General features: G+C 50.2%; 1 non-coding gene across 1 annotated transcript; it reads left to right on the top strand.

Annotated features, from left to right (window-relative positions):
- The first annotated feature begins 2,924 nt into the window (after positions 1 to 2,924).
- On the top strand, positions 2,925 to 2,995 carry Trnag-gcc. Its single transcript has one exon. It is a non-coding gene; the product is annotated as a tRNA-Gly (tRNA).
- The last annotated feature ends 7,135 nt before the right edge of the window (positions 2,996 to 10,130 follow it).

Genomic DNA, 10,130 nt, shown 5'->3' with positions numbered 1-10,130 from the left:
TGGATTCATGGGCCAAAAAACTCTGAAATTGTGACTGTGCCGACACTCAGAGGTTAAGAACACACACTATTCCCACAGAGGACCTGGATTCAGGGGGTCTCTAACCCCAAGAGACCCAGTATCCATTTGTAGCATCCACAGGCACACTCATAGGCACATATGTGCACGCAGACACACTCACAGGCACATATGTGCACACAGACACACATAGACACATGAATAAAAAATAAAATAAATCCTCTTTTAAAATAGCCATTCTTAAACCGTGAGTCAAAATAGATTTTTTTTTCCTCCTTTCAGGTTGATAGTCTCGGGTGACATAAAGCTAACATAGAGACTCATCCAGCAAGTCTGACACGAAAAGAAGCCTTACCCTGAAAACTACACGCTGGCCTTGGGACTAGAACCCTGGCCCCTCCTGCCTCTCTGTGGAGACACCCGCTCTTCCCTCATCTTCAGCCTCCTCCAGGAGTTGCTCCACAGAATCTCCCATGTTCTCATCCTCCAAACTCCAGCCACAACCACATCATCATCTCTCCTGAGCGACAGCTTGCTGGCCGCCCTCAGATACTGACGCTCATCGCAGTCCATAGTGATGTGAGTCATTTGCTTGTGATAAATATGTGGACATGAAACACAATACACTATAACAAGGATGTTATAGAGCTTCAATACTAAAGGGGAGTGGAAGCAACGGCTCCGGAGAGCTGCGCTGTCCAGCAGACTCCCTGGGACTGTAGAAGTATATTCTGTTTGCATTGTTCGGTTGGGTGGCCGCTTGCCATAGATGGTGACAACAGTGATCACTGAAATGGCTGATGACATTGATAATCATCTCAATTTAAACATGTTAATTTTTATTATTTGATTTTATATGCTTGGGTGTGTGTATAAAATATGTATCAGCATCCATAGTTATAGACAAAGGGAATGGCAGTCAAACTGGCGTGGGGGGCGTTTTCTATTTCCTGCCTTGCCCTCCAGAATGTAAGGTCTTTGGGGGGACGGGTCTGCTTCTGTCATTCCTCACTCTGTCCCCAGTACCTACAGTAGGACCTGGAAGAAAACCAGAACGCCACTGGATGCATGACTTTTACTCTGCAGACATTTAATAATGAGCTTGATGCAAAACGCTTTGAGGGATCCAGAGATGTCCACTAACTGATGCAGACTGGTGTCTACCCACTACAAATGCTTGACACTGTTGCCCAACACGGTTCGGACCCACCCCTCTAACTTGGAACGTTTTGGCAAAACCTTGAGATCATGAAATATGAGAAACGGTTCTGGGTCTGGAAAGTTTGAGCTGAGGCAACGTCTGGAGGAGTGGCTGGGTGGTCCCATGTGCAGACGGATGCGTGCGTGCGTCCCGAGGAGCGGCTGGGTGGTCCCACGTGCAGATGAATGTGTGAGCCCAAAATAAACGGGCCACAAAGGGGAGATCGATGTGAATCGGATCCCAGTGTGCTCATCTGAGAAAAGCTGGCACCGGCGGTCTGCTTTGTCAGCAGCAGTCTCTCGGTTTATGGAGCCGAGGTGAGGGGGGTGGGCCAGAAGGTAGAGAACTGTTTGCTCTGGCTCTCCCTACCCCCGTTCTCTCTACAACCCTTTCAGGAAATGATCACAACCCTTTTTTGTCCCTCTCCCAAGCTCCTTCTATTCACAAGACCTCTCCTGTTCCCTGATCCTCTGTAAAAGTCAACCATAACAGAGCCAGGGAGATACCCTTCCAGGGTGGCCTTAGAAGATGTGACATCATCAGCACACTACCCTCCATAAACCCTAAAAAGACAGACATCGCCAAAGTGGGTCACGAGGCTGGTGGGATGGCTCAGTGGGCAGAAGTGCCTGCGCCAGAACCTGATTGTGGTGGAATGAGAGAGCTGACCCCCCCACACGAGATGTCCTCTTACTTCCATGGGGCTCTGTAACATGCACGTACACAAAGATAATAAAACATAATGATAAACTGTGGCTTCCATTTGGTTTCTATTGCCGATAAAACACAATGACCAAAAGGAACTTGGAGATGAAAGAGTTTATCTCAGCTTACACCTCTCAGGTGACACTTCATCACTGCGGGGGTCAAGGTAGGATCTCAGATCTCAGGGCAGGAACTGAGGCAGGACCCGTGGAGGAACTGCTTCCTGGCTTGCTCAGTTTGCTTTCTTATTCAACCCAGGACCATTTGCCCAGGAGTGGCACCACCCACAGTGAACTGGGCCCTCTCACATCAATCACTAATTAAGAAAATGCCCACAGACTTGCACACAGGTCAGCAATTTCCCAATTGAGGTTCCTTCATCTCAGACGATCTTACACAACTGAATATATGGGGGCCCTAAGATTCTGGCAGCCGGGCGTGATGGCGCACGCCTTTAATCTCAGCACTCAGGAGGCAGAGGCAGGCGAATCTCTGAATCGAGGCCAGCCTGGTCTACAGAGTGAGTTCCAGGCCAACCAGGGCTATACAAAGAAACCCTGTCAAATAGATAGATAGATAGATAGATAGATAGATAGATAGATAGATAGATAGATAGACAAACAGACAGACAATGGTGACATTTCTGAATATTCAACAATCAAACATGAATACAAAGTCAAATGCAGGATGAATCTGAGGTGTCCTGTGTCGCATGACACCACTGCAGCCCCAGTTGGAATATAAGACGGGTGCACTTTGCCCAGGCAATGCCAGCAAATGCTGGCTGAAGTAAGATGGGTGATGGGTGTGGCAGTGCGTGCTTATAACACCCCCATGCCCTATGCACCCACCCACCCCCATCCCTGCTCACACTGGGGAGACAGAAACAAAATGGTTGAAGATGCTGCACTGATCCCAAGCCAAAGCCCATTAAATGGTTCTTTACTGAAACTCAAGTCGGAAACGGAAACAACAAATCTTAAAAAACAAACATTCGAGGGCATTTGTGATTCAGTGGTAGAATTCTCGCCTGCCACGCGGGAGGCCCGGGTTCGATTCCCGGCCCATGCAGAGTCCAGTCCCTTGCCGGGCATGGGGGCGCACACCTTTAATCCCAGCACGCAGGAGGCAGAGGCAGGCNGATTTCTGAGTTCGAGGCCAGCCTGATCTACAAAGTGAGTTCCCGGACAGCCAGGGCTATACAGAGAAACCCTGTCTCGAAAAACCAAAAAACAAACAAACAAACAAACAAACATTCATGTTGGGTCCTGCCTTTTACAGGCGCGCCGGAGTCACGCAGCCGAAGCGCACCAGACCAGCCGGAACACAGCGTCCTCGAACCGCCCACTGTCAACGCCCCCCGTTGCCCGGACCTGCCCACCATCAGACACCTGCCCGCCACTGCCAGGACTGCCCATCATCGCGAGAACGCCGTGGCAACTTCTAAGGACTCAGGGGAATGCTGGGAACCCTTCTTTGTATTTAAGCCAGTCCTGACAATAAAGATAAGGGCTTTGATCAGACACTTGCCAAGGCCCCATGTTTTCCTTTGCAGCCCTGTTCTTTCTCAGGAGTTCTCATCCTCCAGTTCGGATCCACAGTGGGTTCAGCAGGCAGAGCAACACATTTGCCGCTCAAGTGCGAACCCACCCCAAGGTGTTCTGCCCACGCAGACAAGGCGCCGGTCTGCGTGCAGGCAGGAACACCACACATTCGGACACAACACAATCCAAAGATACACTGATCTGATACAATACAATCCAAAGATACACTGATCTGATTGACACTCACATGCAGTGGAGAGACAGTAAGAACACCACAGTGTGTAATGTATGAGTCGAGGCTGGACAGATGGCTCAGCAGTGGATCAATTGCCTTGCAAACAGTAAGACCTAGGTCTGATCTCCAGAGCTTGCAGGAAGATGCTGGGCATGTGGATTACATCTGTGCAGCCCCAGATCTGAGAGTTAGACACAAGAGCACCCCTCCGGCCCCCTGGCCAGGCAGCATAGCCTAATTTCTGATCTCCAGGCCTGTAGCAGTTTAACTGCAGATGTCCCCATGGGCTCGAACGCTGGACTACTTGGTCCCCAGTGACTGGTGCTGTTTGGGGAGGTTTGCAAGGTGCAGCTTTCCTGGAGGAAGAATGTCACCAGATGTGGGCTTTGAGGGTTTAAGGACTTCACGCTATTCGCAGGTTGTTCTCTCTGCTTCACGCTTGTGGTTAAAGATGTGAGCTCCCAACTTATGCTTCAGCCATCATGCCTGCCACTTGTGGCCACACCTCTGTTCCTCTACCTGCAAGGACTCTTATCTCTTTAGAGCCATAAGCCAAAATAAACCCTTTCTTCCTTAGGTTTTCTTGGAGAGAACAACAAAAAACATAACTCATACAAGGCCAAAGAGAACCCAGCCTCAAGGGATATAGGTGATGTTCCTAAGGTCAATACTCAGGATTGTCCACAGACCTCCACATGAACACACTCACATGTGCACACATACACATGTGCACATGCCCATAAATAAGCACAAGCATTAAAAGAAGGGAAAAACAAGTGCACACTAACTGGGCCTCTTCCAACTGTGGTCACAACAAACATTCTTTTATCCTCTTACTCGGGTCGACTACATTTGTATTCTTAAATGACAGAGATGCCTGGGAAGTGGAGAAAGGGTTGGGATTGGGGGGGTGGAGGGTAAGGAGATGGAACAGTGTGGGGGACCAGGTATCTGTTGGAGGTGACGCTGTGCAGGAATCCAGTATACACAGATACAAGCAGGGGCCATGCTGCCATCTACCTGGATGAGCTGTAGCTGAGTCTCGAACACTGAGGTGAGGCTCAGCCTCTGGATTCCTGGCCTTTGTCTCTGCAGGAGATGACAGCAGCCACCTGCCCTCTCCAAGCAGAATAAGTGTGGCCAGCAAGGCAGGTCTGAGGGACAAAAGCAAATGAACCGGAGCTCCCGGGTGGGCGCTACCTCTCTGTCTTTCTCTAGCACCCTAAGCATGAATGTCTCTGGCCCCATCAGTGAGTTGGTCCACTCATGACTTGCACATGCTGGCTAGGAAGGGACAGGTCCTCTTCGGGCATCCTCCAGGCTGTGATATGTTTCTCCCACCCAGGGTGTGCCTTGCTGGCTCTGTGCAATGCATGTAAAGAGCTCAGAGAAAGGGCAGTGTGAGCTCTCTGCTGTGTCAACAGAGCCAGGAGGACTCTCTGGACAAGAGATGGAAAAATCAATAGACTATTTAAAAATGTAATGTTGGCTGTTGAGAGCTATCAGAAAGGGCATTCCAAGGAGGACCGTCGGGGTCTGAACGGATAACATGCCTTAATCCTGGAGGAGCACTCGAGGGAGGAAATACCTAAAAACACTTGGGTGTTTCTAAGTGGCCTTCCCTCTAGATTTCAGTCACCGTCTCCACAGCGTCAACAAGACCCTCTCCCACCCAACACCAGCAGTAGCGCAGTGCTCTTGCCTAGCAACCTTGTGTCAGCTTTATTCTGGACTGAACCCCCACCCCACCCCCAGAAGGCATGCTAAACACTGTTCACAAAACTTAGCTGCAAATACTCTCCCCAAGTCACTGCAGCCCATTGGTGTGTGTCTGGTCTTGGCATGTGTGCAGGTGCACTGGTGTGTGAGCACGGGAGCGCGTAGAGACCAAGGTCATGGCAGGAACCTTTGCTTTCTGCCTTATTCATCCTGGATCTCTCAATCAATCCCAGAGCTCACCAATGTGACTCGCTCACAGTCAGCTCTGGACCCCTGTCTCCACCATGGACTCTAGCATTACAGGCAGGCCACCTCTGCGACTCGGCAACATGGGTTCTGGAGATACAAGGCTCCATCCTTAATCTCGCCGAGAAAGGCAAGGATTTAACCATTGAGCTATCTCCCAGTCCCACTTTACATTTGAAGAAACTCGTGCTTGATTGAGGGTCATGTGGCTAGGGTCTGGGGGTCTACTTTTTCTTGTTTAAGTTATTTCTTCCTTTGCATTTAAATAGAAACCCAGTTATATTTTTATGTATCTTTATGTGAATTATATGCATTGAATTCTTCATAGTCTTTCTTGCTATCTGCTGGGTTGCTGAAATTCTTCTCTACTATTATCCTTGTTTGTTGCAGATATTTGTTCGTTTTCATTGGTATGAGAGATGGCAACATCCATTCCGAACACACTTCATCCTAAAACAGCTAGTTCTACCACACCTCTACCACATCACTAGCCAATTACAATAGTTTAATGACATTTATAACTATTTGTTTTGTTTTGTTTTTGTTTTTTAAGATTTATTTTTAACTGTGGGAGTGGCGCAGTGCCCATGGAGGCCAGAAGAGGTCGCCAGCTTCCCCCGGGGAGTTGGAATCACAGGCAGTTTGTACTCCATTCATTGAGGATGCTGGAATCTGAACCCAGCTCGGGCATCATCCTTCAGATGGTACCCACTGGCATCAGGAAGCTTGAAAAGGGGAGAGTGGAGAAGCAGACGCACATGCAACAGAGAACTACGCTCTGGCAATCCCTGGGGCCCCGGAGAGAAACTGTCCCACAGTAAAGAGTCAAACCCCGGAGACCAGGGACAGCGCCCGAAAGGCCCCAGAGAACAGGAGTCTCAAGGGTCTTTCACATCTCTCCTATTACCATCCCGACTTCTTCTGTCTCTTTTGTTTTTATTCCTTCTTCTTTAAGGAGCGTTCGTTCTTCTGTGTAGTCTACCTACGTGTCTCTATAACTGAGGCCAAATCTTTCTACAAAATAAACAAGTTTCAGAATGTAGGTGATTCCTAGACTTTCAGCATCTTCCAAGCTCACCCTTTCCTATCTTCATAAAGAGGCAGCTTGGAGAGTGGGAAAGGACCTGGTTCTAGAACGTTCTGCCACAGGAAGAGCCAGTAAGTGACCCCAGCTCTTTGTACCCTTTGAGGATCTCAGCTGCTTGTCTCCAACCCCTGGCCAAGAGGAACCTGCTTCTCCTTGGAGCTCTCAAAAGTCTGATTCATAATGTCGGACTTATTTCTCTTTTTTAACACTGTTTCAGAGGCAGGGGCTGGCAGGCTCTGGCACATGTGGAGTTCATGGGACAGCTTTCTCTTTCTACTGTGTGTCCCAGTAATCACAGTCAGATCATCAAGCATGGCAGCAGGCGTCTCTACCCACTGACCAAGCTTACCTGCCCTTGACCTTTACCTTGAGCCCTTACCTGAGCTTTACCTGCACGATTCTCACCGTGTAGTCCCAGCAGGAGAATGTCGGAAGGCTGACTGTGTCTCGGGTTCCTCTCTAAGCACACTGACACACTTACACACAGGCAGAAAACACATGACAACTGGCCAGGTCCTCTCTGCCTCTGCCAACAGCAAAATGTGCTGTCAGGACAAAATGGTCTTTGGGTACAGAATGCCTTGCATAGCTGGTGTAGAAATGTTAGGATGGCCCAAGCTTTCAGTCAGGACACACTGGAGGTGTTGATAACGGTACAGCATCTTTGTCTCTCCTGTGCTGCTCTCTGTAAGCAAGGATCCTGCCAGCTTGGCGACAGGCCACACCACACCACGGCTTACACAGGGGAGGGAGTTTAAAGTGCAGACTCATTTGGGGCTCTAACCAAGGTCATACCCTTGGTCTACAATAGACCATAAGGCTAGTGTCCTATTTACAACAGCTGTCTTTGGCCATTACAGGTGCTACATTGAGACAGATTTGCAAAAACATGGTTGACTTAGCTTGTGATGTGGTTCATCACAAAATGCCCGGACTTAAACAGACCCTCAGAGACAGACAGATGATGGCTCAAGAATTAAGAGCACTACTCTTCCAAAGGTCCTGAGTTGGGATGACGACTCTAACTCCAACACCAGGGAGATGCCCCTGATGCCCCTGGCCTCACAAATTCGCATATACTATACAGAGAGAGACGGAGACAGAGACACAGAGTGACACAGACACAGAGAGAGGCACAGAGAGAAAGGCAGACAAACAGAATTTTAAAACAAAATAAAATTTTAAAAAAGAAACCTTCTAATTAAACTTCTTTTGTTTTTGTTTGTTTGGAGACAGAGCCTAGCGTAGTCTAAGTTGACTTTGGGTCCCAACCATCTGCCTCTACTTCCCCAAGTGCTGGACTTGCAGGTCTGTGCCTGCTTCATCCTTCTGATCAACCCCCCCCCTCTCACACAGCAGCCACCCACGGTGCCTCCTCACACAGCAGCCGCCCACGGTGCCGCCTCACACGGCAGCCACCCACGGTGCCACCTCACATCTACCACACTCTGAATCTGATACTGTTTATCCTTTCAAAGAGTTCTCAGGAAGGGCCAGCAGGCTGGGGTCGCCCAGAGCTGCCCCTGCTACCTCCACGTTTCACGGGAGCCCTAGGAATGCCAAGCTTCCGTAGGACGACACCAAGGAAAACGACAGAGATAAAAGTGGAGGTGAGCGTGGTGGTGCAAGCCTTTAATCCCAGCACTCGGGTGGCAGAGACAGTCAGATTTCTGAGTTTAAGGCCAGCCTGGTCTACAGAGTGAGTTCCAGGACAGCCAGGGCTATACAGAGAAACCCTGTCTCAAAAAACAACAACAAAAAAAGTGGAGGTGAAATTAGACCCATATCCTTCCTTCCATCTTTGTCTTCATGACTGGCCAAGACACGATGTTGGTCCAGGCTTAGCTAGATTTCAAAGGAAGTCAAATCCCCTGGAGACTACTGAACCAAGAGCATGCAGCATCTTTGTAGCATCATTCTAATGAGGATTCAAGCCACACTATGCCTGGCCTGGGTAGACCAGTTATTCTTCTTATTGTAGGTGGGGAACATCACTCCATCCCCAGTCCTCTGGACAGGTTGTTGTTGACCGAGCTGACTGAAGATGGGCATTAGAGCCCAGGGTGGAGTTGGGTAGGGTGGAGAGACAATCTGTATTGGCAATCCTGGAGGTTTCTCCACTCAGAATGTGATTTATAAAGCCAAGGGTCTCAGAAACCAGTCATGGTGGTGCTTATATATATAACCCCCGGGGCTCAGAGTTAAAGGCTGTGAATTCATGATCAATCTGGGCTACATAGAGAGAACCTGGCTCAGAATAAGAGCCTATGTGTTACATCCTGGGATATATAGTTACCTGCAAAAGGACCAGAGTCTTTGTCATCCTTGTGGATATTGAAGGCCTCTTCTGTGGAGAACGTGGAGGATCTGGGATGATGCATGAGAGTTAGAAATCTCAGGTCCTGATGGGAAGGCTCCACCAGATGCCCAGCCAGACTTTCCTTCCTGTATGAGTGCCTGCCAGGAATGTCCCTTCTCTTAAATATGCACATAACTCAATCTATCTCCTGCTGCACATGGTACCCTGAGGCAGACACTCCTTGTCCTCAGTGTGAAGATGCAATTGTGGCAAGAGGGAGAACAGGACAGCCATGCAGTTCCTGAGAACATAAGGCTGCCAGAACAAACACTGTCTACGGACTTACGCTGCATCCCTGGGACACAGAGATACAAACATACAGGGGGATGCAGGCACACACGGGGATGCGGGCACACACAGGGATGCGGGCACACACAGGGATGTGGGCACACACAGGGATGTGGGCACACACAGGGATGCGGGCACACACAGGGATGCGGGCATACACGGGGATGGGGGCACACACGGGGATGGGGGCACACACAGGGATACGGGCACACACAGGGATGGGGGCACGCACAGGGATGCGGGCATACACAGGGATACGGGCATATACAGGGATGCGGGCACACACAGGGATGCAGGCACACACAGGGATGCAGGCACACACGGGGATGGGGGCACACACGGGGATGGGGGCACACACAGGGATGGGGGCACACACAGGGATGGGGGCACACACAGGGATGCGGGCACACACAGGGATGCGGGCACACACAGGGATGCGGGCACACACAGGGATGCGGGCATACACGGGGATGGGGGCACACACGGGGATGGGGGCACACACGGGGATACGGGCACACACAGGGATGGGGGCACACACAGGGATGTGGGCACACACAGGGATGGGGGCACACACAGGGATGGGGGCACACACAGAGATGGGGGCACACACAGGGATGCGGGCACACACAGGGATGCGGGCACACACAGGGATGCGGGCATACACAGGGATGTGGGCACACACAGAGATGTGGGCACACACAGGGATGGGGGCACACAGGGGAAGGCTG

This window comes from Mus pahari, chromosome 10 (genome assembly GCF_900095145.1).
Source record: "Mus pahari chromosome 10, PAHARI_EIJ_v1.1, whole genome shotgun sequence".
In the NCBI taxonomy this organism is placed as follows: domain Eukaryota; kingdom Metazoa; phylum Chordata; class Mammalia; order Rodentia; family Muridae; genus Mus; species Mus pahari.
This window is presented reverse-complemented; position numbering and strand designations above follow the sequence as displayed.